This window comes from Helianthus annuus, chromosome 17 (assembly GCF_002127325.2).
Source record: "Helianthus annuus cultivar XRQ/B chromosome 17, HanXRQr2.0-SUNRISE, whole genome shotgun sequence".
Classification (NCBI taxonomy): domain Eukaryota; kingdom Viridiplantae; phylum Streptophyta; class Magnoliopsida; order Asterales; family Asteraceae; genus Helianthus; species Helianthus annuus.
This window is the reverse complement of record NC_035449.2, coordinates 42,555,016-42,564,981: the sequence shown is the minus strand read 5'-3', so window position 1 is coordinate 42,564,981 and position 9,966 is coordinate 42,555,016. Positions and strand designations below refer to the sequence as shown.

Sequence of the window (9,966 nt, the reverse complement as noted above, 5' to 3'; positions counted from 1 at the left end):
TATAAACGTTTAACATTATTGCTACAATTGTGTGATGTTGAAGTCAAAGTGTAGAAACATTACTTTCACTAAACCAAAATGGAACCGATTAAAAATTTAAGGATGCTTTCATGTGGACGAATAACTTCAATTTTAACTATACAAAAATATCACCTCATATTTTACACATAACCAATTAAAAATTTAAGAGATAAGATCAGCATGACGTCATCGAAATAATAATAATAATAATAATAATAATAATAATAATAAGTATATTAGCCGGTTTAATGCTTACAACATTATCTACTTTACGAACTTCCCTGCAAGAAGTGACATGACAACAAACTTTTAAACACATTAAAAGAAGATAATTAAGATGTATTTCCTTTTTTAAACAACTAACAAATCAATTTTTATTAAAAAATAGATTAGCATTGTATTAATCCACATCCAAAAACAACCAGACAACAAACTACATCATAGACCCAAAAAATTAACACAAAATTTCGCCAGATTTCCCATGATAATCCAACGGCTTTTGACTGATGTTTAACCCATAGGTACACCAAAACTCTAATTTCCTACTTTAAACTCTCCACATTAGGTTGTTTACAGTTGAAGATAACATTGTTTTGACTTTGCCAAATGCACCACACGACCGTTAGAATAATGGAGTAGACAACCTTTCTCCACTTCACAGAGCCTCTCGCTTGCTTATAAAACTTCAACGGGTCCTCGAATCCAAAGAAAAAGAAGCCATAAAGCCTGAACCATGTATTAATAAAGTCCCAGATAGTTTGCGTCATCCCACATGATACTAAAAGATGTTCTGGAGACTCCTCATAGGCTCCACAAAAGCCGCACATAATATACCCAATACTGACACTTCGTCTTGCCGGATTTGTACTCGTAGGCAAGTGACCCGAATCGAATAGCCGGCCTGAGCCGAAACATAACGATAGTAAAAAAAATTGGGTCCCATGACTTTACGCCCCCTCAAAACTTTTGGTTAAATTCCGCCACTGTCACTAAGTACCCGATAAGAGCTTTATCCACTAACTTATTGCCTCCAAGCATAACTGAATCCTGCTATATTATAGAATCAAACAATTGATATAAAACGAAAAAAAAAAACATTTTCCTTCAAATGGAAACCAAATTATAATAACTCGGCTCGATGATGATGATTTCATACCATTTTTACTCAGTTCTACGGTCATTATTACATTATCCTTTAAAAGAGAAACCAAAGTTGGATAATAATTACCTTATCAACATATAATTCCTTGTAAATTTGAAATGATTTTCAAAACAATTTAACAGATGAGTGTATCATTAGCCAATTCAACTGATCTTTTCAAATTGAATAACTAATATCATTGCAGCCTAATTCAAGCATTCAATGGCAACGCAGCCACAGCTGATTAAATCGTCTGAATTGAAATTGAAATAAACCTTTACCACAACGAAACCTATTTTATCTTTTGTAAAACACACATGTATGCGAAATACTAAATACCTTAGATGAGAAACATTTAAGGGGAACCCATTGAGAATTAGAACCTTCTTTATCAATTGCATCATTGAGCAAGCTAAAATCAAAGCAATAGTAATTCTTCACTGTCGCCGGCATTGTTCATGCAATCTTCACCTCTCAATGATTCTTGTGCATCCACTGATTTAATCTATGACGAGCTCGTAATAGTTAAGAGATAATATTTTAGAGTTCAAGGATCAGATACAGGAGACTATAAATTGTGTTCAACATAACACTTTTTAACAAAGTGGAAATCAAATATGTGTTCAACTTGTTTAATTGGGTTTATCATTCTACTTTTCTCAAACAATAATTTAGCATCTTTCCAAGCTTCGTTTTGATATTTTTCGAGGACTAAACTCATCATCACCATCTTCCTGGTAAGAAACGTATTGTTTTTGTTGATCCTCTATGATTGACACTATTACCACCAAAATTACATATGGCCATAACGAAAAAGATTTATGTATGCACCATTACTATCGCCACTTTGATCGAAACAGACATGAAAACATATGCACATTGCTTTCTTGCATTGGACCTAAATCCCTACTGACTGTTGTTAACCACCACTATCTTGAGATCATCTGTTAAACAATTCATACTATACTAATTTGTTAAAAAAATGCAGTACTAAAGCAAAACATCAATTAGACAATCAAAAGCACATAAACAATTAATATTCCTTAAACAAAAATGTATTACTATTACACAAATCCTATCAAACCTCTTATAGACATTTCATCAAACACCTGGTATGCCACACATCGATATTCACTGCAAAAAGATAAAGAACATATCAGATTCGTTTCAATTGATCATACGAAAAAAAAGATAACCATTACATAGAAAACATGGACTTCACAAGAGATTTAAAACTCTTCACGCACTCATACATGATCATAGCACTTTGCATCTTAGTAAGCCTAAAAACATACCACCACTCATTCTTAGATCATCATTCTTAGACAATACGAACCTTAGCCACCACCGAGAACCTTTTTGGTCATCACGAAAGGCTAAAATGAAGAGAAATAAATGAAGACTTTCATTAGATTGTAGATGGTTTTTGAGATTTGGAATCGTGACTGAGATTGGGAAATTAGTTGAAACCCTAAATTTTCTTTGAAACTATGATGTTGTTCACATGCCTCTCGTTGTAGATAGAAGATTAAAATAAACCCTAAACAACTATGAAGAATGAATGAAAAAACTTACCTTTTGAAGTCAATGATTTATGGAGAAAGAAAGCTTGAACCCTAGAAGAGGTGGTAGAGACGGCGATGATCAGAAGGATGAGGAAGGCGATGAAGCGACTCGGTTAGGGTTTAGAGAGAATAGGAAAGAGAGATTATTGAGTTATGTCTTTTTGTAGAGATCCGATCTCACGGGTTTGGTATGACCCAAAAATAAAATGGATCCCACATAGATTAGTTAACTGAATGTGATGCATTCCCTCCAAAAATAAGGCTGAGGCATATAGCTGCAGAATACACATAATCTATTCAAGTTCCATTTCAATTTTGTCAAGAAAGGTGAGAGCATACATACCTTTGATGGTTGCAACTGAAGATATGAATCATCCATGGTCTTAATCTGTTGTAGTTGAAGGTTGGAATCCATCCATGGGTAGCATTGTTGCAATTGATGGTTGAATCTATCAACTACCTTCTACCAGCGCTTCGAACTTGGTTGATCATGAAAGAACTTTAACTTGTCCGCTACGAAATGAGAGTCTGGTGGAACACCCACCTTCAACCAGATGCTAAGCTGTCACTAAACACATCACCAATCATTTAATATAGATATGATCCGTGTCTTCAGTGGCATTATATAAGATCAATACATTTGAACTAATCATTTAAAAACGCTACGCAAACTTAATAATTCCCATAAACTTCAGATGATTCAACAACAAACTTGCTGTTCAGTACTGCAAATCGCACAAATTACCTAAAACCCACAAAAAAACCATTAATCAACAAAACAAATATTTGAGGTTCACCACATCGAAATTATTCGGTATATTTACGTCAACCGTTCACTTCCTATATATCTGTTAAATTAAAATATCAATTGAATTTAACTATTTAACCACATACTACCTTAGGCAAAAGTTCATTTCAAAACCATAAATTAACATAGTTTCCTAAACCTGATGACACCTAAAACACTATTTTCCATCTGAGTCTATCTCTCAAGCTCTCACCAAATCAAAATTATTCCATATATTCATGTCAACCATTAACTTCCTATACATTTGTTAAATCAAAACATCAATTGAAATGAACTATCTAAAATCACACTACCTCAACCAAACCTTCATCTCAAAACCAATAATCAACAAAACAAATATTCAAAAACACAAAGTTCCCTAAACCTGATGATACCTGAACTACTAATTTCCATCAGAATCTACATCTAAGTTCTATATATTTGTATTAACTATCAACTGTTAACTTCATATACATTTCCTAAATTAAAAAATCAACTAAATTTTACTATTTAAAAATTAGTCACATATTACCTTAATCAAACTATCATATTTTTTTAAAAACCACTAATCAACAAATCAAACATTCAAAACCATAAGTGACTCCACAAATCAAACCATACAAAGTTACAAACCCTATAAACCACAAAACCTCACCAAAATTCTTGCCGCTAACGAATTCGACGGACCACGGCTCGCGAGCGCATTCAGAGCCACCTCCGCCGCCGAATGCTCCACATGTCTCAACGTCGTGCATTAGTTTGGGCTCTCATATGTCTCGCCATTGAAATTAACGTCGCTATGTCCAAGTTACCTTGCTCGTAATATATGCTAGCTAGATTCCCTGATTTGATGTGAAAATAAAATGAAGATAAATAAATATTTAGTGGATACAGAATGTAGGTATAGTTGTATAAAATAGAACTGGTGCTTAACATAAGCCATAGCATAATCTGGTTTGGATTGAAGAGCTCGCTGATAACAGACGATGGCTTCAGCAGCCATTACCAAAGCTTGTGAAGTGCAATATGACACTTAATTTAGCAAACATCTTCATCAGAAGTTATCAAAACCAAAAATGTTAAAAGGGATGCCAGGAAAAAACTTCACCTTGTATACATTCGCCAAATTCAAATACGCATCAGCAAATGTTGGTTTTAGCTTCACCGCCTCCTGAAAGTGTCAACAACAGCAATTGAAGTAAGTTGAAAGATAACAATAAGAAGTTACATGTGATATGCAGGTGTGTCCACATATATACAAATACCATCAACAAAAGAAAAATCAGTAGATATAAAAAGTGTATGTAGATATTTAAGTGCAAAGCTTCTATCACAACTCATAGCATTCTTTAAAAAAAAGCAAACCAAAGGTAGCAATGTCAACCCATTTACGTACAAACGGTTGGCTTGGATATGTTTTATGCCAAATAGGTCGGGGACCATCCTTGTACTTTTAGAAAATTGGGGACCAAATCCAAAATTTTGGTAAATCACAGGGACCATTTGTGTACTTTACTCTATTCTTTTTTCAAGGTTAGTGAATAACTTACTGAATCCTCTGGGCCTTTCTTAGGAGAGTCGAGCTTGTCTTTCTTGGAAATGAAACTTAAAGCCCGACCTAGATAAGCTCCGACCAAAGTCTCCCCAAGTCCCTTTACAACCTGTTAGCACAACAAAACAGTTATAGACAGTGGTATATTTCCATATCTGTTCAACTGAATATCATTAATCCATTGTAGGCAACATAAATGTAACATTCGACGTGACACATTAAAAAATGTTAATATTTTTTTAACTACCTCGGCGTATATCTCTGATGGATCTCCTGAAGATGGATTTGTGGTATGAATAATAAATGCATAGTCAGCATTTATTATTTCCTGAACCAGGACAACCATGCATAAAGGTCATGATCTAGCTTCACTTTTCTTGTACTAAAGTACGCTCTCTCGTTCTGTTTTGAAGCCCAAACCTGAAAAAATGACACCCATATCCATCCCTCGTCTATTTTAACATGTGTAAGTGAAGTGAAAAAAAAACCGTATTGCTGGAGGAAGTGTAATTCAGTTATCATTATAAACAAAGTGGAAAACTTCTTTCGATAAACTCAAAAGTACAAAAAAATTCATGAACTTTAAAGCAATCCATGCTTGTTCCCATCTATGCCGACCTTCATCCCCAGGCCATGGCATACCAGAGCTTTGCATTTTCTCTTTTAGCTCTTGTACCTGAGATAACAATAGCCATCATCAATTTTTTTTTACAATTTTGACCATTATATATACTATTAATAAGCTATTCTGTTACATCAATCAACTTTGGCCCCACAACTTTGGCGTTAAACAACTTTAGCCCCAAACTTTAATAATTGTTTAGCCCCTCAACTTTGGTAATGACATGTTATCCCCTTAACTAATACAACTTTAGCCACTCAACTACAATAATAAACAACTTTAGCCCTCAACTTTAATAATGACATGTTTAGCACCTCAACTTTAATAATGACATGTTTAGGCCCTTAACTAAAACATCAAACAACTTTAACTCTCAAGATTTGCTTATTTTTATCTACGTTTCGAACCTACTGCAAAGTGTGGGTGGTAACTCACTCTTTGTAAACTAATAATATAAAGATAATATGGACGTTACCAGCTGGGGCGGTGCAACAATCTCCAACACCGTCTTGCGGATCTCCTCAAGGGCATCAAACTCTCACACTTCTAACTTTTCCTTCAATATTTGTAACTTTCAAGACACACCTTGCAAATATAACGTATTCATTATATGAGTTTTTGGTGCTTCATTCACAAACATTAGATTATTCTCAAAATTTAGAGATATGGAGTACCTGACTAAATTCATCGGAAAGAACTTTCTCAAAACTTCCAAAAGGTAATGCGACGGAAGTAGGAATGACAACCCATGAGGGGACTTTTCCTTTAAGGTATGCGATATTATGAGATTTAGCTCCAACCTTAAAAAGTCCAAAGAAAGTGAATTACAAAATAAACACTATGTTTTAGTAAATAATGAAAATTTTATAATGTATATAAGAGTGAATGATATTGAAACACAAAGTGACCAAGCCACAGACCAATACCAATTGAAACCAGAGCCGCCATCGTTAACTGCCGTCCAGAAACCCTAAAGGGTTCGAAGATGAACACGGAACAACAAAATGGTGGCAGCGGCGAGTCTGTCCTCCCCATCATCATCAAATACTGAAACAAAGGATTTCCACCATCGCCAACGTCCAAAGCCAAAAACCGAGTCAGGGATGATTATTCTGAAACAAACCTAACTAAATTAATAAAAAAAACTCAAAACCCTAAAACGATTTAGGGTAAAAATTAAATCGAATTGTGTCACTCTTAAACAGACAGATTAGAAACATAAAGCACACACCAATCAAAGAACAAAACAAAAGGTAAAACGAAGTGAAGCGGTCAATATACTGCATGTACATAAAAAAGCTATAATCATAATATTTAATGTCACAAAGCACACTGTCAATCAGAGAATGAATCAAAAGGCAAAACAAAGTGACATCTGTACATATAGGAGGCAATTTCAATCCATTTATGTAAAAACTGGTCAAATTCCAGGTTATACTATATTGATAAGAGGTCAGGCTCGTAAAACTAAAAGTAATAGCTAAAATAGTAACAGCATATGGGTTTAAACTTAAAAGTCAAACAAAGAATACTCATGTATATAACCTCCTATATTGTTTTGTTAATTAAAAATAGATCATAATTTTTAGTTTCTATAATAGCTTGCAAACATAATTTAAACTGTATATTTTTAAAATCACCAAGAAAATAAGACAAAATAATGTTAATCATTCAACCCATTTTGAACCTATGTGGTCCAACCCACCCATTTTTCCACCAAAAGATAGTTAATTATGAAATGCATACTTTGTTGCTTTCATATCTGAAGACGATAAAGAGAGAACCATTGTAGAAGCTCCTTGCACTCTAATTGGTAACCTTATACCCCTAAACAAATGCAACCCTTGTAGAAGCTCCTTGCACTGTAATTGGTAACCTTATACCCCTAAACAAATGCAAATAGTGGGCCAATAACAAATTTAGTTTATATACCACTCCCAACAAATAGTTCATACAAATTAAACTTACCAGTTCACGTGGACAAACAACTTCTGATTCATGAGCGTTGTTTGTTTCATACGGATCAAACTGCGCTAGAATGATAATGCAATATCTACCACAGATGTGATCCCAAAGGCCATGAAAGCTTGCAACATGAAAGCTGAAAAAGTAAATGCATAAACTATCTATTCAGCGGCATCCAAACATCAGCAAACATCAGAGATCTAATGGAATTGTGAAGTTATTCTTTTAGGTCTTTTTATTTTTTTAGAATTCTTTTACATTTTTTAGATCTTTAGAATTATAGAGATTAAAGTGAGCATCTAGAAATGATACTGAAAACAAAGTGACCAAACATATTGAAACACAAAGTGACCAAGCCACAGACCAATACCAATTGAAACCAGAGCCGCCATCGTTAACTGTCGTCCAGAAACCCTAAAGGATTCGAAGACGAACACGGAACAACAAAATGGTGGCAGTGGCGAATCTGTCCTCCCCATCATCACCAAATACTGAAACAAAGGATTTCCACCATCGCCAACGTCCAACGCCAAAAACCGAGTCAGTGATGATTATTTTGAAACAAACTTAACTAAATTAATAAAAAAAAAAACTCCGAACCCTAAAACAATTTAGGGTAAAAATTAAATCGAATTGTGTCACTCTTAGATGAATAGATATATGTTAAATCAACGTTAGGGTTTCAAGAATAATCGATTAGAGTTGGTATAAAGATTATAGCAAATCAAAAAAATGATAAACAATCAATAACTTCGATTAAAAAATATAGTACATATACAACACAAATAAAAAACATGCCTGAAAACTTTTATGATCAGATCTACAAAAAAAATAAGAACAATGATGATGTTAATAGCATTCGAATGAATCTTTATAAAATCAACATTCTATGTAATCGAATAACATAAATAAACCAGATGTAGCTTTGATTTCGTAGACTTACCTTTGATCTTGTTTGATTAATTGTTAAAATCAAGCATATGCAGAAGAATTTTGAGAGGGAGAATGAGAAAGAAAAGTGAAGATGTCGGTAGGTGATGATACCAATAATTGAGATGAGAAGGATGAACATTAGAAAGGGGATCTTGTAATCGTGAAGAAGAAGAATGAAGCAGCAGATGAAACCGGCGGTGAAGTTTTCTGTTAGGGTTTACAGGGGAATAGGAGAGAAAGTTGTCTCTGTGGCTTTTATATATATCCGAAAACACGGGTATTGAATGACCCAAACAAAAACGGATCCCAACCTCTTTTTTGTTAAAATCGTGAATGATGAAGGCATTTGAGAATTCCCTCCTAAACTCAAAAATATAAATTGCCACATCAGCAAATTGGTCCCAAATCCAATGCCACCTAGCCCAAATCACATCTCATTTATATATATATATATAGAGATTTGATCCAGAGATACTAATTATGTGAATTTAAATATCCACTAATAACCAATAGAACGTTTTTTAAACGATACATACTCACATTACCAATTAGCATTAACTTCTTACGTGTAGTTTATCTTGATATTTTTAGTAGGGCTGGCAATAGGTAATCTGTACGTAACCTGCTAAGACACGATAACAGAAAAGTATACCATGTGATTTTTTTACGTTTTTAAAAATAATCAAAATTTGAAAGTTAGGATCCATTATTTCTCTTTCTATGTGCATAAAATATAGATCTATATTATAGACATTGGATATAAAGTAGTTAAACAAGCCGTATTCATGTTTAAAGTTTTTGTTGTTCGCGTTATCAGATACCTGTTAAACATGCTAAGACATGATTTGTCAGCCCTAATTTTTAGGGTGACGGAAGACTTACTGGTAACATAATTTAGGTTTTAACATATAAGTTAGGTGGTGAAATGTCTTACAATTTTGAAAATCTTACATACACGTAATCGCACTCTTATTTTTGGCTTTGTTGAATCTCATTGCTCTTTTAATTTTCATTTTTATTTTAACTAATCATATAATTTATGATCTTTTTCGTACAATATATAAAGCAAGATGATATTATCAGGGGCGGACCTACCTTATAATAAGGGGTAGCCCCCACTACCTCTTAACGCTTCGGCGGTAGTGTAAATTTTGGAAAAAAAAAATTGACTTTTTTGCCTTTTTTTTGATTTCGTCACCCCTTTTTTTTTAAAACGTTACCCCTATAAGGATTTTCTAGATCCGACACGGGATATTATTATAGGTGCACCGTCAAAGCCGCATAAACAGTTGTATATAAGGCAACTTTTTAGTATTGTTAGTCTTATACATAAACATGTTTCGTGTTGGTGAATTATGTATACATAATACATACGTGATC

General features: G+C 33.8%; 1 long non-coding RNA gene across 9 annotated transcripts; it reads right to left on the bottom strand.

Annotated features, from left to right (window-relative positions):
• Positions 1 to 419: 419 nt before the first annotated feature.
• On the bottom strand, positions 420 to 8,819 carry LOC110922760. Of its 9 annotated transcripts, XR_004886937.1 has the most exons (15): positions 8,024 to 8,439; positions 7,657 to 7,774; positions 7,435 to 7,573; positions 6,615 to 6,800; positions 6,363 to 6,488; positions 6,164 to 6,273; positions 5,314 to 5,742; positions 5,065 to 5,175; positions 4,623 to 4,685; positions 4,170 to 4,356; positions 3,071 to 3,295; positions 2,738 to 3,002; positions 2,247 to 2,296; positions 1,502 to 1,667; positions 420 to 1,068 (listed from the first exon to the last, which is right to left on the bottom strand). It is a non-coding gene; the product is annotated as an uncharacterized LOC110922760 (long non-coding RNA). The 9 variants fall into 9 exon arrangements; XR_004886942.1 differs by lacking the exons at positions 420 to 1,068; positions 1,502 to 1,667 and having other exon boundaries at positions 2,140 to 2,296; positions 5,314 to 5,486; positions 5,685 to 5,742; XR_002583465.2 differs by lacking the exons at positions 420 to 1,068; positions 1,502 to 1,667 and having other exon boundaries at positions 2,140 to 2,296; positions 7,657 to 7,789; positions 8,018 to 8,439.
• Between the last annotated feature and the right edge of the window lie 1,147 nt (positions 8,820 to 9,966).